At 47.3% G+C, this 25,138-nt stretch overlaps 1 protein-coding gene across 1 annotated transcript in view; it reads left to right on the top strand.

Moving 5' to 3' along the window:
- The window catches only part of CHST15 (carbohydrate sulfotransferase 15), a 418,011-nt gene that overhangs the window by 84,731 nt on the left and 308,142 nt on the right, over nucleotides 1–25,138 (top strand). The window contains exon 2 of the mRNA XM_086950617.1: nucleotides 117–250. The gene's annotated coding sequence lies outside the window, so the exon portion shown is untranslated. The remainder of the gene's footprint in view (nucleotides 1–116; nucleotides 251–25,138) is intronic.

Here is a 25,138-nt window from a genome sequence, read left to right as displayed (position 1 = left end):
TGACAATTTTGACCTACCATTATGTTTATTCTTGTTCTCTGCTAAATCCTTTGTAGCCTCCCTTCTCTGTACAGTTTTTCATTTTTTAATGTTGCCATCTTCTCTTCCTCTTACAGGCGTTTAAACTGGCAAACCAATTTAGAAGTAATGAACCAGCCGAGAACATCTTGCCCCAGCTGGTAGCTATTTGGAAGTAGGGGCCAAAGAGGGGAATGCTGGTACAGAGACACCAGTCACCGAGGAAGCTAAGGTGAGTGTGCTGCAGAGCTGTGGCACCGCATGTCGCGAGCCTACCCATATCATATGCTTTGATGACACCCTGGTGCCCTCTATATCTGATTCAGCTTCTCATCCTATTTGTAGAGCAGGTCTTCATTGAGGCCTCGCTGGAATGTCATTTAAGGTGTGCTCAATGTGTATCAATTTATGGGCAATAGTTTGCCGAAAGCGGCAAGTTGGAAATGCTGATGCACAGTGTCAAGTTAGGGAGTCTGGGTGGTGGTGGGCTTGGATGCTGGGTTAGCTGGAATTTCTGCAATACTTCATTCGTTGCTTGTGATTGGCACTGCCACTCGTTTATTGGGCATTGGGAGTTATCATTATCAGACTTTGTCCCAGAGCAAGTGCGAGCAAGTAAGACAAGGAAGAAATAGTGGGACAAATATAAATATAGGAAAACTGTGCCAAAAGGAGTAAGCAGGGATGAACACCTGCAAGAGTGAGATAAAGAGATATAAAGCGCAGAGTGGTGGGAGAAAGAGAATCAATACTGAATAAATAGAAGAATAGGGTGCCTTGGTATTGTATTACACATTCAGCAATGGATTACCAGTTGGCAGGGGATGGGGGCTGCTTTCATGGCTTCCATGCATCCGTGAACAAAGCCATCGACCAAGAGGCCCCTGAGCCTCAGAGCAATATGCAAATATGAGAGTGTTATGTCATGTGTCTGATGATAAATAACGGTGATGGATCAAGCCCTGATCTTTGGACTGGGTAAGAGTGGTCTGCTCAATTCAGACACTCTGTTCATCACCACCCCCTTTTGTAAATCGATTTTGGCCACTATAGGTGTGGCAGGGTATACTCAGACATGAGTCCCTTTCTCACTGCTCCATCAGGATTCAAGCAAGCCGGGCCGAAGAGGCTGAAATGCCAGAAACCGGTCCCCGGTAGCTTGTCTCCTTTCTGGTAAAGAATTGGCTTGGTAGTTTAGTCTGCCCTGTTCCCATGATGCACTGGGCCAGGGACAGACTGATTTGCATATAGCCAGGTTCTGAGCTGGGATGGGGCAGTGAGATAAATAACGGTGATGGATCAAGCCCTGATCTTTGGACTGGGTAAGAGTGGTCTGCTCAATTCAGACACTCTGTTCATCACCACCCCCTTTTGTAAATCGATGTGTCTGATGAGGCAGGCCTCCACCACATTGGCCAATCACTGCCTAGCTTACATTAAGAGGAAATACAGAGACGTTGTGAGAACGGAAGGTGAACTGCTCAATGGAACTTATCATGGCACCACGATACTGATGGACACGAAGGACTGAGACTTGGCACACGAAGTGCAGTGATTTTAACGTGTAATACTAAGGAGGATCTAATGAGAACCCGGAAATTAGCACTTTGGATATAGGAGAATATCTTTGTTGGAATCAAAAGCACTTGCAGTGTCCATTGGACAAACAGTGTGTGAGCTATATTATTGATGAGCCTCTGAGGAAGCCCAGGCAGGGCGAAACGCGCGTCGGCTGTTGGCTGTTTTGTTCTTCTATAAAAAATTAAAATTTGATTAATCTACAGCTACGTTGATATCTATCGATGAGGGATGAGAGTAACCAATGTATGATGTGCTCTGGTGTCTTTACTGTTAGCTTTCATTAAGTTGTCTGGTAAGGAACCAATGCACGTGCGACCCTCACTCAGCAGCACCTGTAGCTAATACGGGACCATTTCAAGCAGGGTCACAGACAGGCGCTGGGGAAGGGGGCTGCAAGCACATTGTTGTTCCTCTCATAGTGTCTTTGTGATTTACATTGTTCTAGGAGGAAACAATGTATTTTTAATATGATGTTTTTCCCAAGGAGTGTTAATGTTAACCATTAACAGTGAGAAGATCCTATTTACATATCAAATGCTATCTCTGCCCTCTCACCCACTGGGCTGTTTGTTTAGGCAGAAAGTCAATAAAAAAACGTTATTTTGCCTTTCACTAGTCTGACAATTGCACTGTAACACATTTGCAACTGAAGGAATTTGGAGAAATGTACCCTATCCTAAATCTTCAGTCTGCAGTGGAAACATCCCTTCTTCATGGAACCTAAGCAGAATAGATGGCAGACAAAGTGCATTCTCCCCCCTCCACACTGCATGCTTTACATGGACCCAACTCAACATCAAACTCTGGAGTCGTGCTTGATTTTCTGCAGTGTGCTTGTTTATTAAAATTAAGTTCACAGGTCAATTACATCATTGACCCACCATTCTCTTTATTTATTCGTAAAAATATTCCATCACAGTATTTAAGAGTAAACTTGCACTTATATACAATATACACACATTTACCGCCCATTCTCCAATGGGCCTTTCATTTGACTTCAGGGTTGCGCCAGCAGGCCACAATCCAGATCACCTGCTCCCTTAACGTTAACCCCCTTCCGATCAACAGAGCCACAGGTGAGGAAAGCGCCCACTTGGGCAACCAGCGGCCTCCGAGGTAGGGCTGAAGAGCCAAGGCCACCAGCAGGTCAGCCCCAACTCTCCTGCCAGCCCAGAGTCCATAATGATTTATCAAACCTGTTCAGAGTTAAAAACTGTCACTAGACAAGAAGTTCCCGTGGTATTCTTGTCCGGAACCCCGCTACTGCCCTACTGACTCCTTATTAATAGGGATGGGTGGGTGGGTGTCTTCTCTAGGAGACGTCCGACTCCTGGGCGGTCAGCGGACAAAGAGGGGGCCTCTAAGATGGTCGCGGGCTTTTATGCCTCGCGCCGTACCACTACTTCCGGGGCGCTCCGCCGTCCCTTGCTCCTATTGGTCCTGGCGCCGCGTCCACTTCCGGGTCACCTAACCCGGAAGTGAACCTACTCCGGGTCGGCCCTTTGGCTGCCACTAACGACGCCATTCCCCGAGGGGGTTGGCGCCTTGCATAGATGGCAGACAAAGTGCATTCTCCCCCCTCCACACTGCATGCTTTACATGGACCCAACTCAACATCAAACTCTGGAGTCGTGCTTGATTTTCTGCAGTGTGCTTGTTTATTAAAATTAAGTTCACAGGTCAATTACATCATTGACCCACCATTCTCTTTATTTATTCGTAAAAATATTCCATCACAGTATTTAAGAGTAAACTTGCACTTATATACAATATACACACATTTACCGCCCATTCTCCAATGGGCCTTTCATTTGACTTCAGGGTTGCGCCAGCAGGCCACAATCCAGATCACCTGCTCCCTTAACGTTAACCCCCTTCCGGTCAACAGAGCCACAGGTGAGGAAAGCGCCCACTTGGGCAACCAGCGGCCTCCGGGGTGGGGCTGAAGAGCCAAGGCCACCAGCAGGTCAGCCCCAACTCTCCCGCCAGCCCAGAGTCCATAATGATTTATCAAACCTGTTCAGAGTTAAAAACTGTCACTAGACAAGAAGTTCCCGTGGTATTCTTGTCCGGAACCCCGCAACAGGGCGAGGAGCTTACTGGCGGACTCGACCTCCCCCCCCTGCGCTCAAGGGCTCCGGAGATGGCCCCTAGGACTGTGTCTATAAATATCTCAATACCCGCCTCCGACAGGTGCACTCCGTCCTCCGCGTATAACTCCGGCCTGTCTGTCTGTATCAACTTGTGACGAATCGCTTTAATACTAGATTTCTGTAGGATTTCCGCCACCGACTGGTTCAACCTTTTAATAGATCTGTTCACTGCTTTCATAGGTGCGCCCCGTGCCCACACGAGCCTCGGAATGACTTCCGACCATAGTACTATGGCTTCTGGAAAAATGCTTTTGACTGCTGCTAGAGTGGAGAACAGGGACTCCTTCACTTCTCTCCTTCCGCCCGGAATCATATTGTTGCCTCCGCAGTGCAACACGAATACGTCCGGGAAAGGCATGCCTCTGGCCAAAGCCGTTTTAACATCCCTCGGGACGTCCGCTAGGCGCTGCCCGCCTATCCCCACCCAATGATGGTCACAACCTCGCATCATGGTCACCCTGTCCCTGAGTGTCTTTTCGAAGTGCGCCCCGGCCCTGCGAATGAAGGAGTGGCCACACCAACAGATTTGGGCTCTCTTAGGGGAGGTACCTAAAGTAAACATGAAGAGATACAGTGAGACCGAGTCTAAACGAAGGGGACGGAAAGCTAATGACACAGGTTTGTTAAACTAATTGCGGGCGGACATAACGTTCATAACATTCTGATTTCCAGCGACCCAATCTCTTAATTACCTGTTCGGGTAGGCCCAAGCCAGCAGCCGTTGTCGCTGCTCCAATTCGGAACGAATGAGACGTAAAATCGGCCGGATCAACTCCGATCCTTGCCAGGGTCATTTTTACTACTCGTGTGAACTGGAACCTGGTAAGGGGTAACCCACTCTCGTGAATCAACAATCTATCATCCGCTCCCTGGGGCCTGACTTGGAGGAATACCCTCAGCAAGTTGACTGGACAGAAGGGCTCTCCCTCTACTCTACCTAGTTGTAACCAGGTCCCTTTACCCAAGGGGTCCGTCTTCGATCTCCGAACTCTAAGCCTCAGGACACCTTTGGACTCAATTATATCCGAGCACCTTAGACCCCCTTCCTTATCCATCCTGGACGCCGGGAGTAATTCTGAGATTCGTAACGCCCCGCAAAAGGCTAAGGTATAGGCCACCCGGAATAAGTGCGCCTCATACTGGGAAAACAAACGAGCGGTAGAGCCTCTAAGATTTTAATCAATTTCCCTACGTCTATCGGTCTCCTGGAATCTTTTTCCCCAGGTGTCAAGCGCTCCCAACCTCTCATTGCTCTTCTAACCCTCTGATCCTTGGTCGGATCAGACACCCCCTGTAGACCTGCATAAAATGCTAACGCCGACAACTGTCTTTTCATGAATGCTACCGACTTCTCCTTGTCTTTTTGCTGTACAATGAAGCCTAATACGCTCTGAGGGGCAAAGATGTCCACTACACCCACACCCCTCAGGTATGCCATATAACAATCCCATGACTTTTGATACATACTCTTAGTCTTGGGGGCCAAGGATGCAGATATCAACTCGGCAGCTGTGGGGCACCAAACTTCCATAGCTCCGCTGGGAAGGCTGACATTGACGTCTCCGCTTGGGGCCAATGCTCCCGGAATTCTGTTAACTTAAAACGAGACAATGCATCAGCCGCTTTGTTTTCTACGCCTGGAACATGTTTAGCAGCGAATTGGACATTATGGCTCAGGCACTGCAAAACTAACTCTTTCAACAGCCTGAGTACCCAAGTACAGGTCGCCCTCTGGTTATTAATTACCATGACTACAGACATGTTGTCCGACCAGAATACTATACTCCTGTTTGCCAGCAAATCCCCCCACAAGTGCAAGGCTACCACTATGGGGAACAACTCAAGAAAGGAAATGTTATTGGTCAGGCCTCGCTCTATCCAGTCGTCTGGCCAGCGCTGCATGCACCATTTTTGGCCGAATATAGCTCCGAAGCCAATACTCCCTGCAGCATCAGTGAAAAGCTCAAGATCCGTATTAGAGGAGCAGGCTGCTCGCCACAACACCGTGCCATTGAAATCTTGCAAAAAACTTCTCCAAATCAGAAGATCCTCTCTTACCTCGGCTGAAAGCCTCACCCTGTGGTGTTTAGCCCGCAGCCCGGACATTGCCCTCGCTATACTCCTGGAGAAGGCCCTGCCCATTGGTATGACCCGCAGAGCAAAGTTCAGTTGACCCAAAAGAACTTGCAGCTGATGTAAGGTTACCTTCCTTGCTCCCAGGCAGCTATCAATAGCGGCCCTAAAGGCATCTACCTTAGCTTCTGGCAACCTGCACACCCCTGCCGTTGTATCAATTTCTATGCCCAAGAAGGTCAAACACGTGGTCGGGCCTTCGGTTTTTTCCGCCGCCAGAGGTACCCCAAGCGCCTCAGCCAAGCGCTGGAAGCCCAGAAGGGCCTTCCTGCACGACTGGGAACCCTCAGGACCCATGAATAGAAAATCATCCAGGTAGTGCACTACTGAATGTGACTTGTCCGAGGTCAGAAACTGCTCCACCGCCCATTCCAGGAACCTTGCAAAAGTCTCGAAAACTGCACAGGCAATAGAACACCCCATAGGCATGCATAAATCTACAAAGTAGCTACCATCAAATGTGAAGCCCAAGAACCTGGTATCTTCAGGGTGAACAGGCAATAACCTAAAAGCGGATTCAATATCCGCTTTGGCCATTAATGCTCCTTCCCCGAATGCCTGCAATTTCTCAATAGCCGCGTCAAACTTGGTATACCTCACCGTGCAAAGGTCTGGGTCTAGCTTATCGTTGACCGATAACCCTGGAGGACTCGATAGATTATGAATCAGACGGAATTTACCTTCCTCTTTTTTCGGAACTAAACCCAACGGGGAGCAAACCAGATTATTGGTAGGTGGCTCTTTGAAAGGACCCCCAACCCGCCCCAATGATACCTCCTTCATGATTTTGCCTCGCGCTGCCTCCATATTTCGTAACACTGAGCTTTGATTACGGGGCGGGACATTGGAAGGGGGGGCTGAAGACGGGATACGGAAGCCAACTGTAAAACCATGGAGTAGGAATTGAGCCTCCTCGAGGTTATCGTATTTACTGAGGAGGTGTGTCAGGACATGCCGTTTAATGGGAGTTGGTAGCTTTGTCGGGAGTTTTAGTTGGTTTTCCCTTTGGGGCGACGTGGCTGGACTGTTCCTTGGGGTTTCCAGTTTTCTTAAAACATCTAACCTCGGGATGAGAGGTTCTACCGCAATACGAACAGCAGTGTTTGAATCTACACGAGACCCCCCTGGTACACTCATTTCTATTAAACTGCCAGCAGGCCTGTTTTTTCTCACCGACACCTTTGTCAGTCCGAAAGGACTGATTCTGAGTAGAGGGAGCAGGGGTAGGCGTTGAAGGGGCGGAATAGAACACTGTGTGCCACAAATTGATCTCCCGCTGGTCCCATGCTATGCCCGGGTGAACTGCTTTCATCTGTCTAAACATTTTATCATACTTCAACCACCCCTGGCCCGGAAACTCTGTTGCCGCGCCATGTATCAAGGATATATAGCTCATCATTTGTGGGCCTAACCTCGGATATTTTTCTAACATAACAGCGGCATATATCGCAAATCCTGTGATCCAATTCTTCATGGACCACTCTACCCACGATTTCTTTTGGTTGTAATCTCCTTCTTTCCCGCCCTTGGGCTTTCCCGCCGCCACCCCTGCATTGATAAGGTCAAACACTTCTACATATTCACCTCTGAGTATTCTTTCCTTCATATCTGCTGGCACGTGCCAAGTGATCCCCGCGGATGGCGATAAGGTCATTGAGGACGAACCAAACATTAACGGGCTGAATGCTAGCAAAGGGTGACCTGTTGGTTGCCCCCCAGCCCCCCCTTGCATCTGGCCATTAGAGGGGCCAGCCACATCAACCACGGTGTTCACCATTGAGCCCTGTGTTGGGCCCCCCAAACTAGAGTAAGCATTCATCACTAAGGGGGACCCATTTGTCGGGTAGGCCATGGCAGGAAGCATTGAGCTTATGGGGCCGTTACCTATCGCTTGACCATGCGACCCATATAATTGCATCCCTGGTAACTGGGCGACCCCCCCGGGCTGGACCCAAACTTGAGACACTCCGCTACCCGGTTGAGCCACCACTGGCGGTAACATACCCTGCGGACCGGACCCCCCCACAGAAGTGACGGGGAACCCTCCTATTTGCGTGGGCCTAGCCGCTTCGTGCCGCCCTTCAGTATCATCTGCATCTTTATCTGCACCTGAATTCGAGTCAATTGTCTCTGGCACCTCCTCCTCACCTGGTGATGCTGGTCGTGAATCCGCCGGCCTAGGCCGCTTGCCTTTTGCCGCACTTTTAAGCTTTTCTGGGGTACGCTTCGCTCTTTTGCCTCTCCCCCTTTCTTCCTGAGAATTCGCATCTGCTCTAGCCCCATCTCTCATATTCTTTAGTACCCAATCCATGCCTTTTTCCCTTGTAAACTCCAGCAGCTCCGTAAAGGCGAGGTATTCGTCATTTTTGGCTGCGGGTTCTTTGCCCTTCGGTGCCCTCTTCGGCGGCATCCTGCACTTAAAGAAAACAACGTTAAAACTTATCATAGATACTACACGCCTTTTTGGCCCACCGCGCCGCGGTTGGCCTGGACCCAGGGAATCAGATTGAGCTGAATGCGCCAGCGCTCACCCGCCCCCTGGACATGAGGACCCAATCACGAGCCCCCCCCCCTGACTTCAGAATTAATTCGGGGTCCCACTCACCGCGACTGCCACCCACCCGCTCGGCTAGATCCTGCGTGCGCGTGACTCGCGATGCCTGCGATCCCCCCCAACAACAAATGTGTAAATCAAGAAAATAAGCATGAAACGCTTAACGTAATCTATAACACACTGCACGGCCCGCTAACCTAGATCACGAGTCGGATTAACTCTCGCTGTATACTCCTACGCGATGGTCCCGCGATGTCTTCTCTAGGAGACGTCCGACTCCTGGGCGGTCAGCGGACAAAGAGGGGGCCTCTAAGCTGGTCGCGGGCTTTTATGCCTCGCGCCCTACCACTACTTCCGGGGCGCTCCGCCGTCCCTTGCTCCTATTGGTCCTGGCGCCGCGTCCACTTCCGGGTCACCTAACCCGGAAGTGAACCTACTCCGGGTCGGCCCTTTGGCTGCCACTAACGACGCCATTCCCCGAGGGGGTTGGCGCCTTGCAATAGTGCAAGCATCCCACCTTCGGAGGGTAAATATAGGTAGGTAGCAACAGTGCAGTCTTTCCCCATCAGAGGACACATACAAATCTAGCCGCAATAGTGCAAGCTTTGCTTACTCACAGAATTGTTACGCTGTGGCAGCAGCAAATCGAGAAAAACAGAGACAGAACGACAAAATTCTACACGTTTTCTTTGCTCACAGAACAAGCATAAATAAGGCATGGGGGACATGCAGTTTACAGACAGATCTCTGGAGTATGTGCTTAACTCACTGTGGGGATTGTATAAATGAACGAGTAAGTGAATTTGCGAGTTTAATCACCATTCTCAGTTGATATTCCACGTCAACATCATTTACTGCAAAACTGTGCAGTTTCTGAACAATAAATGTTCAAAACGTTAAGGACATGACTAGGGGCCAGAGAGGGGCATGTTTCAAAGTCTGTTTCTAATTACAGTACAATGCCCTTTCGTGAGCAAGGGTGAGGCCTGGAAGTCTTGTCCTCCATCCCAGTCCTGGGCATTCTTAGGCAGTCCAGTCCCAGTGGCTGATGACACAGCTGGATGCAGGAACTGCTCACCAGTTAATTCCACAACCAAAGCACCCTAGCTGAAATAATCTGAACAGATACACAAGCATAGCCGGCGCATGCTCAGTGTATCTGTTTACAGCATGCAGCATGTGAGCCGACATTACAGAGTCACAGCTCTGTGACGGTATGTCATGCAGGTGCGGCTCCTCTGCTAAGGTGGAGGAGCGTTGCTCTACTGCTTTTAAGCAGTGCGGGAAAGAAGAAATATAAAATGATATTAACTTTGAGTTATTATCATTTTATGTTTCCTGCCTCTTTGCGGGCAGGTGGGGCTGCTGTGCTCTCGGAGCAGGCCAGGGGAGGAGTGGTTTGCCCAAACCAGTCATGCACACTTTCCCCTTTCTCAAGGGAGGCTGCATTAAAGTCTGCGTGGAGAACAACCCCAGGCCCCCATTCCATGCTTGAGCGTCGAACTAGGACACAAAACAAATCACAACACTGCATTGCAGCATTGTGATTGGTCAGGGGAGCCTGTCTGTACTTCCAACAAGCTTCCGAGGACCGGTTTCTGGCATTCCAGCCGTCTTCAGCCACCCCACCCCGGCTTGCTTGAATCCAGTGGCAAAGTGAGGAAGGGACTCACGTCTGAGCATACCCTGCCACACTTATGGCGGCCAGTAACCGGTCCTCGAAGCTTGTTTCCGGTCCAGGGAAGGCATGGCTTGGCAGTTAGGGCTGGACTGTTCCCATGAGGCACAGGGTCAGACGGATTTGCATATAGCATTGTCTGAACTGGGGTGGCAGAGTGGGCTAAAGAACGGTGATGGATTAAACCCAGATCTTTTGACTGGGTGTGAGTGTTTGATTGGTTCAGATGCTCCGTCCATTACCACCCCCTTTTGTACCACTTTTGGCCGCCATAAATGTGGCAAGGTATGCTCAGACGTGAGTCCCTTGCTCACTTTGCTACTGGATTCAAGCAAGCCGGGCTGAAGACGGCTGGAATGCCAGAAACCGGTCCTCGGAAGCTTGTTTCCGGTCCAGGGAAGGCATGGCTTGGCAGTTCGGGCTGGACTGTTCCCATGAGGCACAGGGTCAGACTGATTTGCATATAGCCATGTCTGAACTGGGGTGGCAGAGTGGGCTAAAGAACGGTGGTGGATTAAACCCAGATCTTTTGACTGGGTGTGAGTGTTTGATTGGTTCAGATGCTTCGTCCATTACCACCCCCTTTTATACCACTTTTGGCCACCATAAGTGTGGCAGGGTATGCTCAGATGTGAGTCCCTTGCTAACTTTGCCACTGGATTCAAGCAAACCGGGCTGAAGACGGCTGGAATGCCAGAAACCGGTCCTCTGAAGATTGTTTCCGGTTCAGGGAAGGCATGGCTTGGCAGTTCGGGCTGGACTGTTCCCATGAGGCACAGGGTCAGACTGATTTGCATATACCCATGTCTGAACTGGGGTGGCAGAGTGGGCTAAAGAACGGTGATGGATTAAACCCAGATATTTTGACTGGGTGTGAGTGTTTGATTGGTTCAGATGCTCCGTCCATTACCACCCCCTTTTGTACCACTTTTGGCCGCCATAAATGTGGCAAGGTATGCTCAGACGTGAGTCCCTTGCTCACTTTGCTACTGGATTCAAGCAAGCCGGGCTGAAGACGGCTGGAATGCCAGAAACCGGTCCTCGGAAGCTTGTTTCCGGTCCAGGGAAGGCATGGCTTGGCAGTTCGGGCTGGACTGTTCCCATGAGGCACAGGGTCAGACTGATTTGCATATACCCATGTCTGAACTGGGGTGGCAGAGTGGGCTAAAGAACGGTGATGGATTAAACCCAGATCTTTTGACTGGGTGTGAGTGTTTGATTGGTTTAGATGCTCCGTCCATTACCTCCCCCTTTTGTACCGTGTTTGACGAGGAGAGCAGAGTTGCTGGACTCTGCAAGGCAAGGTAAGTGTTTTCTTTATTATAATTTTTTTTTATTCTGCACTGTTTCCCTTCCTTTCACCCGCCTCGAGTCCCCTCGTGTGCCCGCCGCACCACCCATGAACCATGCTGGCCGCCACTGCTGGCATTCCCCATTTTTAAGGCAGCCTCCTTAACTCTTCTCTTTCCCAACTCCTCACAGAGTTGTTTGGTGTCAGTTATTTTTGCTGACCACACCTTACATACCCTGTGATGACTTCGGAAAGGGTGGGGTGGAGGCAGCTATGGAAATAACCGACAAGCAGCCCGAGGAGTACAGGGCTGACACTGTACATGCCCTGGGCTGCTTCAACATCTGATGCTGCTTCACATCATCGCTGGGTCCTCCCTTTGGACCCCAAGTACCAAAGGCCTGGGCTGGCACCATTTCAGCCTATATGGCCTTCACAAAATTCACTGTAACTGGCACAAACTCAATAGTGCATGTGCCTCATGAAAACTGCATGACTGCCTGTCTGACGCGACAAAGTCGCTGTTACTAAGCATTAAATCTGGCAGACAAAGGCACTACACTGTTAAAAAAACGTCTATGGTAACTGCTGTTTACAAATGCCATACACATGTCTTATACAATTGGAAAGGCAAGGCCCCTGTACCCAGGATCAGGATCTGCCCCTGTCTGATATGATGATGATGGGACGTTGACAGCAATACAAACGTAAGATAAATAACCCAAAAAGAATGCCATTCCATAGACAGGACATGGGGATATGGAATGTACAGAGCAGATCAGAAACCCAGAGTAGCCCTAAGGGTCAACATGGACAAGTAGTGAGGGCCATTTATACATTGCATGTGGGCCACTCGACTCCAAACATTCTCCAAAGAAATAAGAACATGAGTAAAAGGGAGAATTTTGGGTGACATACTGAAAACCAAAGGGAAAGCAGAGAAGTATGTCTGAATATGACCAGGCGAGGAAATAACACGTGAAGAAACAGATTTTTACCAACACAAAAAACATGAACATCTTCATTTATGCAGCGCTTCTTGTCAGACATGACTTGCCAAATAGGGGTACAATTTGTGTTCAGAGTTTTATTCAGTGATGTGGTTTAACCAATCTCATCAGTGCAAGCCTTTGTATGCAAATCATTCTATGACATCCTATATACACTGTAACACCAATGCACAGCGGCAATAACATGGGCAAGCAAACTAATCAATGACATCATACCAATTGATTAGAATTTAAAAGGTTTACAGAATTTAGAAGTCCGTAGACACTGCTTGAACATGCATCCATGTAGGTCCACTGGACCAAAGAGTGATACTGGTTGCACAGTATGAGACAGTAAAGTCTGATACTTTGGAGATGCAATGGTGAGGTGTGGGTAGTCGGATGGAGAATAGGACCTGACTGTGGGTTGAAGAGCACTGAGTGATGGATGGACCCGGGCTAGAAAAAGTATCAGGTGAGAACTGAACTCAGGGAAGTACTTGAGAAAGCAACATCTGTGGCTCTGGGTGCGTGCCTTGGGATCAGCAGAGTGAGGACCAGGTAGCCTTGATAGCAAAACGTGCAGCTCATAGCGATGTAGCTAGACACTGACAGACGAAAGACAAACGTGTGGGGTCAGGACAGAGCCATATGAAGGGTGCTGCTGCAGTGATGCCAAGATTAGCAGAAGCAAAGGCTATGGCTGCTGGATACGAAACAGGCCCAAACTCCAGCAGACCAACGGTGCACTGTTCAAAAGGACTGGAGGAACAGAACCATTCGTTGGTGTATGGGTCTGAGCGGACAACCCAATATGAGACTGCTAAGAGTGAAGGGAAAACAGTGAGCGTAGGCAGGATCAAAGGAAGCAGACTGCTGAATGGAGATATGCGTTGGTGAAAGCACAAGGTGTGACCGCTGAGAGGAGGAATACAGAGGAGGTCTCAGATCCTGCCTGAATAAAGTCTCACTGGTGTGGAGATGACAGTATCAGTTGACTTTGTATGCTGAAAAAGGCAAGTGTAGATACAAGGAGAATCTGCAGTGACTCCAGTATGGAGGGTGTTAGCTTAAAGACTGGTGATGAGAACTGCTGTATGGCCTCTTCGGAGATTGAGCGGAATTGTACTTATTTTGTTGGAAAATGACAGCATGAAGTGGTTCTCCATCCATAGATAGTAATAGTGTCTCTCCCCTGTTCACAGTCCCTCATAACGTTGTCTCTTATCATTAGATTTCTTTTCTATAATGTAATCTTAAGTGTATGAAAAAGGAAATGTTTGACGTAGTTGAGTTGTACATAGAATATATGCTTTGGCCTATTTGTGGATGAGTAGAGTACCTCTAAAATTCTACAGCCCAAAATACACTTCAACAATACGCCCACGGGTGGGTGGGTCGGGGCAGTGTTAAACCTCACTTTCCTATGGCAATGGTGCAAATCAGCATATGAAATATACAGTCAATTTAGAAAGGACTGACTCAATAAGTAAGTTCTAGGGTGGACTGAAGAATTGTAAAATATTTATTACAAAAAAATCAAAAGATACAATACAGGATAATTACAATGTAAATGCCTAAAATCATTGCCATCAAGGAGCAATAAGAAGGTACAGAATACTAAACACAATTAAACATATTTTAAGTCCCAAATGAACAGCAAAATCATTAAATCAGACAGCATCTCTAGAAGCACCCAGAATATTCTGGCTCAGTCCCAAATTCAAAAGTTTATATAGGAAATCTTCTCATAGAAGCACGGAGAAAGTGTGAATTCATCATGGTGTGAGCAAAAGAAGAACATTTTCAGCAAATCAGAACATTGGATGAATAATAGTCATACAGGCTTCCACCTAAGCACTATCCCCCTATATTGATTTTGAGCCAGCCCTCTCAGACCTAATATCTTCCGGGACTATCAGAACAAACTAGTTACAAAAACAACAGTGAACTATTATGAATGCAATACTGCATGCAAGCAGAAGAACCTTGAAAAAGTTAACATTTTGAACCCATGCTAGAGTCTCTTAGAGAACAGTGTCTATAAGAAATAAACAAACAACTTGCTTAACTGTGTGCAGCAAAATCAATAAACAGAAAATGTGACATCCATTTCAACAAGGTGATGTTGAGGTCTAGCTGAAGCCTAGTTTGCATAAGCAAAGAAAATGTATTTTAACTGGCCGTAATAAAACTGTTTCAAAGACAATAATATCTTGTCAGTGTACGCATGTGGATTCAAGTGTAGATCATTATTTTGCACTGTATTAATATTGCACCAATTGAAAACACATAAAATGTCCACATAAAAAAGGCTGGAACAGCTCATCCCTGGATGCTGCTGATGCAGTGGATGTGGTGGTTATATTAAACCCATCATACTTCTACACATCATCCGTCTGGTGTGAAGTTGGTACTTGGTGGTACCACAGATACTGGACTACTATAATGCTTTACTTATGCGTATCCAGGAATAAACATTCACTCCATTCAACAAAGTCATCAATTTCGCGTTCCAGGTGGTCTTTAATATCTCTCAGCATAGACCCACCTCCTCCTACCGCTGAGAAAAGAGCGGCTTTCTGCTAGCAGCAGAGCTCACTCCATGCTTCTCATCTTGGTATTAAGTTGTATCACAGACTATCCCCTTACTTGACTGAAAACCTACTTTCCGTGCCTTCTGACATCCCTTACACCATTCACCTTCATGACATTTGTGCTCTTCAGACCTTTAGCTCCTCATTGTTCTAATCTCCCCTTGGACACAAATTCGTATTGCACATTCCAACTTTTTCTTCAGAAGGACCCTCCCTCTTTCAAAAACACCCTCAAACGCAAATTCTCAACGCAGTTGACAAGTCTCATCCATCTCTGCCCCATATCTGCCTTTGCCTTGCCTCTCCTCCCCTTGCTCCCTTCCCTTCCTTTCCGTTCTACCGTGATCCCTGCTGCCATGTGCAAAGTACAGTAAGATATGTGTTTATTAATGTGTATACTGTCGAAGTCAAGTATGTTCAGTCTTCGTCCACACTGCAACCTGATGCCTTGAGGTGGCCATTTGGCTCACCTTGTCCTAGGTTCACTATGTCACTATATGCAGTGTTTCTTTGTCGACATGATATTTCAGGCTCACTAAAAACATCAGTAAATACAAAATATATACAAATTACATGTATATCTTTTTTTAAATAAAAATCAATGTTCTTGTGCAAAAATTCCAATAAATGTTGTTGTCCTCAACAATCCAACTCAACACCCGCCGGCTCTGTTTGAACCTTTCCAACTTGGATCCCCTGATCTCAGAAAGCTGTGCAAAATTAATCTTTCACTGAGAATCATTGAACCAGAGAATATTCACCGGGGTCACAACAGAGAAGTTGTCATGTTTTGTTGTGAGGATGGCTAGACGTCCCATACATGGAATAAAGGTGCATGCAACACACCAAATCTGAAAAATTATATTTCACAGTTGGCTTAAGTGTAAGCTGCTAGCCCTGCGAGCTTGAATAAGATACTGAGCAGCCTGTGACCCAATGACCGAACAGAAGCCATGGCCATGAGGCCCAAGTGGGGTTAGTCCGCTAACGAGGAGTTGGCAGCAAAGGAAGCAAGACCTCTGTTGAAATCAAGGCAAACGTGGTGTCATGACAGGGGCATATGGCTGATATACGTCTGATTGTTCACATTTCCTATGCGCTATTTATCAGCGCTGGCAACAAGTAAATAAATATGAGAGGCCTACAGTGCACCAACCTGACTCAGTACCCTCTGGATGCACCCCCGTTGGCTCCTGTAGTGTAAACTCTGTCTGTCCTTGTGTACATTCACCAGTTACAGCAGTAGGGGGCCTGGCTCCTGTATTCACTGCTATCAGCAGAGCTGGGTCAAGGCTATCTGTGCATGCTTGGAATGTGTCCACAAGCCCTTGCTTTTTTTCATGACAAGGAGGAAGGACACACTTCCTCTGCTGTTGATGTCCAGACTTCGTTCCCAAAGCGATACCAAAGGGGATGATGGACGGAGCGTTTGAGCAAATCAAACAATCACACCCAGTCAACTGATCTGAGTTTAATCCATCACCATTCTTTCGCTCACTCCACCACCCCAGTTCAGACATGGCCATACTCCGTTCCCAGCAGCAGGTTCAATGAAGCATGTGCCATTTTCATAATTCTAAGTACTTTCCTTTATCAGAACAGTTAGTGGTGGGAGCATTATTTTCAATATGTCGCAAAGTCATATGTTCCAGTTCTTCTGTTGGGCGTATCATGGTTTGTATCTGTACTGAAGCACTGTGTGCATTAGCAGTGTGAGACCAGATGTCTCGAGTTTGTCAGGTCCTAGCACGAGTAGCCCATCTAGTCCAGGTGTTTCTCTTTCCACTCTGGGACTCTTAGATCTGATTTACGGTCTACAGGTCCCAGGGTGTGATGCAAACACCTGTACTTTGGTGAGCTGCTCGTGCCTGGAGCTGTGACACTTTGGTGCTCTGCGGTCCACCAGGACATACGCGTGGGGATGAAAGTGACTGGTGACGAGTGACACTTCATTTGTAATATAAACCTTTTTGAAGCGAAGTGCATAGAGTTGGGGAGGGGTGGGATTGCCTGTTGGCTGAAGTCTCCTGCATGTGACTTCAGGATAGGAAGGAAGTGTCCATCCCAAAGTACTGTGGGGACATCATTCAGTGAAAGAGTTCTTAGCCTACAAAGGATCTGAAGGTGGATGGGACGGAGAAGTGGAGGTCAGTAGATTATAGTGCTCGTGATGAGGCATTTATGGTAAAAGTCTGTTGGAGGTAAGGATGAGGTACCTAGTATTGCTTTGAGGACATGGGGAAATAGGTTAAATATTGCCCCGTGTAAAGCCAATGCCAGCTGATGGACTGGTGTGGTGGCGGATGGTGCAGCATGTGTGTGTCTATGGATGTTGTAGCATGTTTGGGTAGAAGGGATGAAGTAGGCCTCGAAGGTGTCTTTAGTGAATGGGTTTGTTAAGCTACTAGTGTGAGTGACAACTGCCTTGATGGAAGCACCACTGAGCTCCCAAAGGCCCTTAAAAATGACTCTAACGGTAAGATATTTCCTGTGATAAATCTCTAGGTCACCCATTATATCATGACACAAGAATCTCAACCTGCCTCAGTGAAATTGATAGTGGTACACGCACAACAACCAGTCAAACTAGAAACGTGCTTCACAAGATAAAGAACGAAGAGGTACAAACCACACTGAAGGCATTCCTTAAGAAGGATGTGCAATCACTGGCAACAGAGAAGGGCTCCACCATCGATTAATAGTCCCAAACCCTTAGAAGATGTTGCACAGAGCACAAAGTTCAGGATGCGTGAAGGGGCAAGAAGACCCTGCTAACGCCAAGAGGATGTCTAGCTCTCCCTCTCATTTTCTGTACTTTGTGAGTCTGCTTTTTCTGAGGTCAACAGGGCACCCACTACAGCGCTCATATCAGGCTTTCTTTACCACAGGGACTAGGTGACAATCACCTAAAATGGGGATACAGAGCTAGGCTATATCCAAATGGCTAAACACGGTGCTGATTAGCACCTAGATTTCAAAATGGGGATCAGCATTCATACCAGCCGCCGGATGAATAGGGAAGAACCCCGTCACAGTAGATCCTACACATTAGTGCTGTCTGTCAATAGGCCTCTGCAGGAAGCTTCTAAGTGCTACATTAGTGCTACAGAAAACATGCAGCAACAGAATAAAGAGAAATCCTTAAGCACAGCCATGTTGCATCACGTAACCATAGAGATCCAACAAACAAGTGGGTGGCACCCTGATACACTCATACCTTGTTATATGCCACCTGTGGGTGCTTTTTGTAGGGAATGGTTCCATGGACTCTCCTGCTGGTGGTGACCACACTGGAAGAGTGAGGGATGTAGAAATGTGTGCAGGAACACTGACGTGGCCCTTTCGCACGTCTTTCCATTCGCAATATCCCTGAGATCCTGCACTAGAGGCCTGAATGATGAGGGATCTCTCCAGGACCTGCAGCAGGCAGAGGGCAGATGGTGCAGATCTCTCCTGATGCACATCTACAAGAGGTGGGTCTGACCCCAAGTCTCTCTCCTCGCTCACAGCCCCTGAAGGCGGAGGACAGACATTCCCTCCTGGTACATGATCACCAGAGCCAAGATGGCGGTGGAGCTGCTTTCAAGCACATTGAATGGCCTAAAGGCTAGGCTTGATCTGGGCACTCGTAGGAGGTACTGACCAGGTGGAGAGCCTCCTGTCAAACATCCCACAGAGGTGGTGACCTGGCTTTAAGGGACATCCAATGGAAGTAGACTATGGTACATACACCGTAGTGCTAACTCCCAGCAAACAGATGTGGGTGCAGCTTCACCCCACCCGTGACATCTGATTCTGTTAACACATGCAATCAATGCGTGCCCCTCCTCCTGGGCTCAGTTCCCACAGAGACAAGATACTCACTACAGGGACACAAGTGATTTCCATATCGATCGCCCTTGTCTGTAACACCAAAGATGACATAATAAAGCTAATAAACTATGGAATGGAATTTGCGGTGCAAACCTACCAGTGGTTCACAAGATTTCAATCATTTCCAGACCTACATGTGAAGTGAATGCTCTGACGTGTTAGGGTTGCTTGTGTTGGGAGTGTTTGTGTTAGGGATGCATGTATTAGGTTGATTGTGTTTGGGATTACTGTGTTGGAGATGATTGTGTTTCCATTCTGGCCAGGCAGGTGGTTTGTCCTTTGGCCTGGACTCTTCTGGGTCGGGCCAGATTACTCGTCTGTAACTGCACAGAAGAGTTAAAATGCGAGGGATGGAAAGTTAAATGTGCCCGGAGTAGCTTCTTGGGCACATTCCAGTGCCCACCCAATGGTTTAGACACACTGCAGCTTTCCATCCATCACTGTAATGCTGCCTCCGGCGTCTGAGGTCATTTCGAAAACACTGGGACCACATCTAACGTGGACCCGTCCCTAGGATGCAGATGCCGGCGCAGTGCGCGAGGAGCTATTTTTAACGAGGGGTCGGAGTGTTGTGCGGCGCTCTGGCATGACTTCAGTTGATGGGAAGTAAAGAGGGCTGTGCGGAGCGGGTGGGGCGAAGGGGCTCCGTGTCAGTGGGCCGGCCCGCGCTGGCAGCCCCCGGCGGCAGCGTCCACGGCCGGTTTGTGAAGATGCAGCAAGCTCTTGCGTTTAATGATATTCCCGCCTGCGGTTATTGTTCATCGGGAGGGAAAAGAGGGGGCGGGGGTGCATCTGGCTGGCCTCGGCGTCCGTGGTATTCTAATGCTGCTGTGCAGTGTTGCTTATGCTGACGGGAGACTTCCTTGACAGATTTGGCGCGGAGCGCGAAAACATATTGATTAATGATCCTACCAAATATTGTTTTATGATCGTACCATGTTACAAAATATATTTCGCGGTGATACGAAGCTGTTGTGGAAAAATGTTATGATCAACACAGGAACTAAAAGCAACCACGCAAAATAATGTATACCAGTATCATGCTGCAGGGGCAGGCCGCCATGTTCCCTCATGGGCTGCTATGGTAATCTGCGAGAATCTACACTAAATTAACTATCTACCTATAAATGCATGCTTCTCACAAAGAATAATTGAGGCCTACTGCCTTTGTCTTTTGACACTAAACAGATCAAAGGTAATGCACCTGACATAGCTTTTCCCAATGAACCATCAGGCACACCACCTTGATCATTAGCCTGTCACCATACCAAACTTAAACGTACCACATTTAATACGGGCAATCTTATGCCAGGCCCTTATTTCAGGGAAAGCACACAACGATTGCCCAATCAAATCCAGTAAGAAGGAGAACAACATGTGAGCAGAACCAGCCTCGCTCTCCGCAGTGCTTATTAAAGCTCTTTTTATATTGATCAGATAAGGTCTAGCGATAGGTGCACTATAAAACCAGGTTTGCACAGCCTTACGAGGTTAAAGCAGGACAGACATGCCTGTATTAAACCAGGCTGCATGGCAGGCCAGGTGTCCCATTAAGTACGTTGTATGAAACAGCCTTATTGTGCCACCATATGAAGCCCCCAAAATGGCACCCGACTGTAAAAGAAAAAGATTTCAAAATGAGTTATTACTAAGGTTAAGTGAGCAGAGTGCACAAATGGCAAAATATAGTTTTGCCTGGGGTTCTGAAGACCCTTGTGCCAGAGCTGCTGGCTGTGCTTGCAAGGTTCGACACTAAGCCAAATACACTTTACTCAAGGTCACTAAGTACCAAACTCAAAAAGAGTTTTCCCAGATAGAGAAGACTACAAAACAATATACAGAATCTGAGTGTTTACGACCATTAAAACACTTTGCACGAGACCCTAAAGCACATAAAAGACAGCACATGCTCAGCTGTCCAGGTGCTTTTAGTCGGGTATGGTGAGGTGTCTGTCAGAATTCATCAGGAATTGTTCCATACACACTGAAAAACATGCACACACAATCTCTCCCTCTCTGTTCCAAAGGTTGTATGTCAGTACAACGCATGCTTTTACCCCGCATGCCATTACAACGCGGGGATTACAACGCAAGTTGTTACACTGACTTGCGTTGGGGGGCGCTGGATAGTGGAATAGTTTAATTTTCTATTCCAACTCCAGTCCCCGTGGATAGTAAGGAAGGTGTTGGATAGAAAATTAAACTATTCCCTATCCAACAGCGCCCTCCAGCCAAAGTTGTTGTAACGACTTTCGTTGTAATCCCCGCATTGTAATGGGAGTGCGGGGTAACAGTTGCGTCGTAAAGGATGTTCCCCGTTCCAAAAGCCTACAAAAATATTTGATATTTTACAAAATATTGTGTTTTCTCTCACTTCACACCTGTACCAATCCTAATTCGTCTTCCTTTCCACTGCCCCTTTAGTTCTTCTCATGTACCCTGCTTGTCCTATTATGTATTTTAATATTATATGTCAGTGTGATTGTTGGGAAATCCGGATCTAACACCCTCCCCCCAATCTTACTGGCCAAGCTATGCCCCTGTATAGACGTCACTCCCCTTCATGACTTTAATGTGCTTGCTCTGCATGTTTTAGTATATTAAATTACTGATTTTATCAATGTTTGTTTATTATTGGACTTTGACCCAGAGCAATAGTAAGAAAGGATGAACATGGATAAAAAAGAAAGAAGTGGTAGGAACAAAAGTGACAAAGGAGGAAAGCAGGAACGGAAAATGCAAAAAAAAAATCACATAAAGAATCAGGAAGCGCGTGATGGTGGAAGGAGGAAGCTTGAGATGGAATCAGGAATAGGCAGCCCTGGTGTTCTACAGCACCATTGGCAGTGCCGACAGCGGGCTCCTAAAGAAATCTTAGGTCCCTGCACATATGTTTTTTGTAAATAAAGTACTGGTCCTTTATGTTACAAGGAGATTTCAAAAGAGGAAGGTTTGCCTTCGCTCTCTTGCTAGTAAGAGAAGGCCGCCTAACATCTTGACATGGTTTAGGTAAGGTTGGGTTACATTTAGGAAGCTCTGGTTTCCCTAAAACTACAGCTGAGAAAGTAAGTGACTGAGAAATTGCAGCATAAAAGCTGATTAAATATGTATTTATGGAATAATCTGGTGGGTGTGCGTTATACTCTGCAGGGACTTCGAGTCCCAGAACCTCCTGCAACAGCCCGAGGGGCGGGGAGCAAGCCCCGTGACTGGGCGGCGCTATTTAGTGCACTGCTTCACCCCACTGCGCGGGACGTGCGCAGGCAGTGCCCAAGGGGAAGCCAAAAAGAGCCGGGGCAGGGCCACCTTCCTTGGCGCTGAAACAGGGACCCACTTGTCTTCTCAGTAAGACTAGCCTCTGTACATAGAGGCATTTGATCTTTGTGTTTTCACCCGTTCAGTTTAAACTGGGGCAGGCACTTGATCCACAGAAATCCCAATTCAAGTGGAGGCCACAATGCCTGCGTATGGCCCAAATGATCGCTGAGAGTGTCTTGTAATCACCATTTCTCCCCCCACTCCACGTCTATAACTCCGCTATTACGAAAGGCTGGCATGTACTAGAGGCAAATGGTTGCTTTCCCTGCCCAGATGGTTACGCACTCTGAGTGGACTGGGAGTAAGCACATGAACTGCCTGTTCTGCGACCTTTGCTGGACAACGTTGCTATTTCCTTTTTTATCTTTCCGTTTCCATTTATTCTTAATATTTTAAAATTGAGATTATTATTCATGGTCTTATTATATGGGGTACCTTTGTGTGGGAGCCCTTCTGCGAACAGAGTTTGTCAAATCTGAGCAAACTATCTACACTGCTCATATACCATACTGATATATTGTGTTTAAAGAGCCTAAAGAGACCTAATGGGGACACACAAAGCTACTGCACCCACCCAGGGAATGTCTGAACACAAGTATTGAAGAAAGCAAATAATTGACCCTTAAAAGATATTGCCCTACTGATTGAGGAGGTCGGATCAATCATTGGAAACAAAAGCACCCAAGACATGGCCTAAAAAGTTGCTGATAAGAACCCGACGCGGGTAGTGTGAACACTACCAAGTATGTTTAAAAGGAAAGAAGCTAGTAACACCCCCAGCAAGGCTCTTATTGCAAGTGAGACAGGCCCACTTGTTCCCACTGAGGAATCATCTCCCATGGATAACCCACGGGATGTTCCCCTGGAGCCTACTGTACCTTGCAGTAACCAGTTTGCAATCTGACAAACGATTGAGGAGACCTCTCCCACGAAGCAAACCTAAACAGCCTGACCATCTTATTGGAGGAGATGATTTCAATTCCACATTTGAACATTTGGACAGGGAAGATGTGACGCTGGCCGCAGATGAGGATGAAAGATTGACTTTTCCACAGTTTTATCTTCCACCAGTTAACCCCTTGCATGCTTGTGACGGAACCGTTCCGTCACAAGCCTCGGGTGAGCTGTGCTTGTGACGGAACGGTAACGTCACGGCCCGCTCGCCGCGCCTGTGCGGCGCAAATTCCGCGCCTGCGCTGATGAATTAATGGGCGGGGGCGGGTTCGTGACGGAACCGTTTCGTCACAAGCACAGCTCACCCGCGAGCCGTGATGGAGCGGTTCGTCACAAGCCTGGAACTGCCACGCGGCCGCCCCACCCCCTTAGCGCTGCGACGGAATAGCCGCCGCAGCGAAGGGGTTAAAAAGTGGACAGGAGTGGCTCTGCGGCTGAAACCCCTCACCTTAGAATATGGTTTAGGGGTATTTTTTTGATTTCAAGAAGATTTTATTAAGAGAGATAATGATAGCAATAATAAAACCAAATACAATATAAGTGATACATTTTGACACAAGAGAAAAATACAAACATGTACTCGACCATTAGCATTCGCTAAACAAATGTATCACCTTCTGATTTAAGGATGGGGACAAGGGAGGTAGCAGAAGAAAAGAAAGAAAGGAGGAAAGAAGAGAAAGAAGCAAAAGAAAGACGAAAGGGAAGAGAGGACAGGAAAGAGGAAATAAGAAGAAGAAGAAGGATTCCCACAGGACTGGCCCAGTGTAGAACAAGAAAAAATAGACAACAATTAGACAGACAAATCAAAAGGGAACTGAGGGACCAACCCTTTCGAGGACAACTCCATATAATCGTCCAAGGCTGTCCAGACCCCTTTAGAAATGGAAGGCGAAAGGTGTGCTTGATCAACCGAGGTGTGAGCACTGCGTAAAAAGGAAACCCACGCCCACCACGTATGATAAGAGACAGACGCAAAGGATTTCCATTCCATAAGAATGATTTTTACCGCTACAGTCAAGAGAAGATCTAGTAACTGTAATTCCAACGGGTCTAAAGGGAGAGGAATAGGAGCAGCCAAGGGACCTAGTAAAATTAAAGGAAAGGAAAGTTGGAGGTCAATGTTAAAAATAAGAGATAAGTGTTTCTGAATGAGGTCCCAAAAAGATTTAAGTAAGGAGCAATGATAAAACATATGAGGAAAATCACCCGCCACCAAACCGCAGCTCCAACAGAGATCATCATCTTTAAGGTTGAGCGAATGAAGACGCACAGGCGTCCAATGGAGGAGATTGATCGAGAAAAACTTAGATTGCATTAAGGAAGGAGCTATTTTATTACGGAGAGCTAATTTACCAATAGATTGCCAAGCTTCGGACGAAATTTGGTCCGTGATGTTGTGATCAAAATGGCGTGACCATTTTTGTTGCGCAACCGTCTGTGCGGGAAGCGAGGCAGATGACAGAAATTTATATATTTTGGAGGCAACATGACCAGATTTGAGCCAAATGTGGAAAAGAGAGATGGTGGAGGAGGAGGGGTGAAGACGGACTTTAGAAACAGCTACTTTGATTTTAAGAAAGGTATAAAAGTCAAGATTTGTTAAAGAGTGTTTGAGAGCCAAGGAAGAGAAAGGTAATGGATCACCGGAGTCACTGTACAGATGCTGAACAAGAGAGATTCCCTTTTCCGCCCAGTATGACATGAGATTGGGAGAAATATTAAGCTTAATTTTGGAGTTTCTCCAAATAGATGACCACCTAGTTTTATGTAGGGGAATAGCCACCTTCCTATCTAATTTCTTGATCGCAGTAATGGTATCAATAATGATAGAACGGGAAAACAGAATATGTAACGTAGATGTAGTACAGAAAGAGGCAATAGGTAGAGGAGAAGCCAATTCCTGTTCAATGAGTAGCCAAGAGGGAACATGACGAGTTGGAGGAGAAAACCAAAAAGCTCCCTGAGAGGCCAAGAAGGCAATTTGGTATTTCTCCCA

The sequence above is a fragment of the Lissotriton vulgaris genome, unplaced genomic scaffold (genome assembly GCF_964263255.1).
Source record: "Lissotriton vulgaris unplaced genomic scaffold, aLisVul1.2 SCAFFOLD_656, whole genome shotgun sequence".
NCBI lineage: Eukaryota > Metazoa > Chordata > Amphibia > Caudata > Salamandridae > Lissotriton > Lissotriton vulgaris.
Note: the sequence above shows the minus strand (reverse complement) of the source record. Positions and strands in the feature narration are given on the sequence as shown.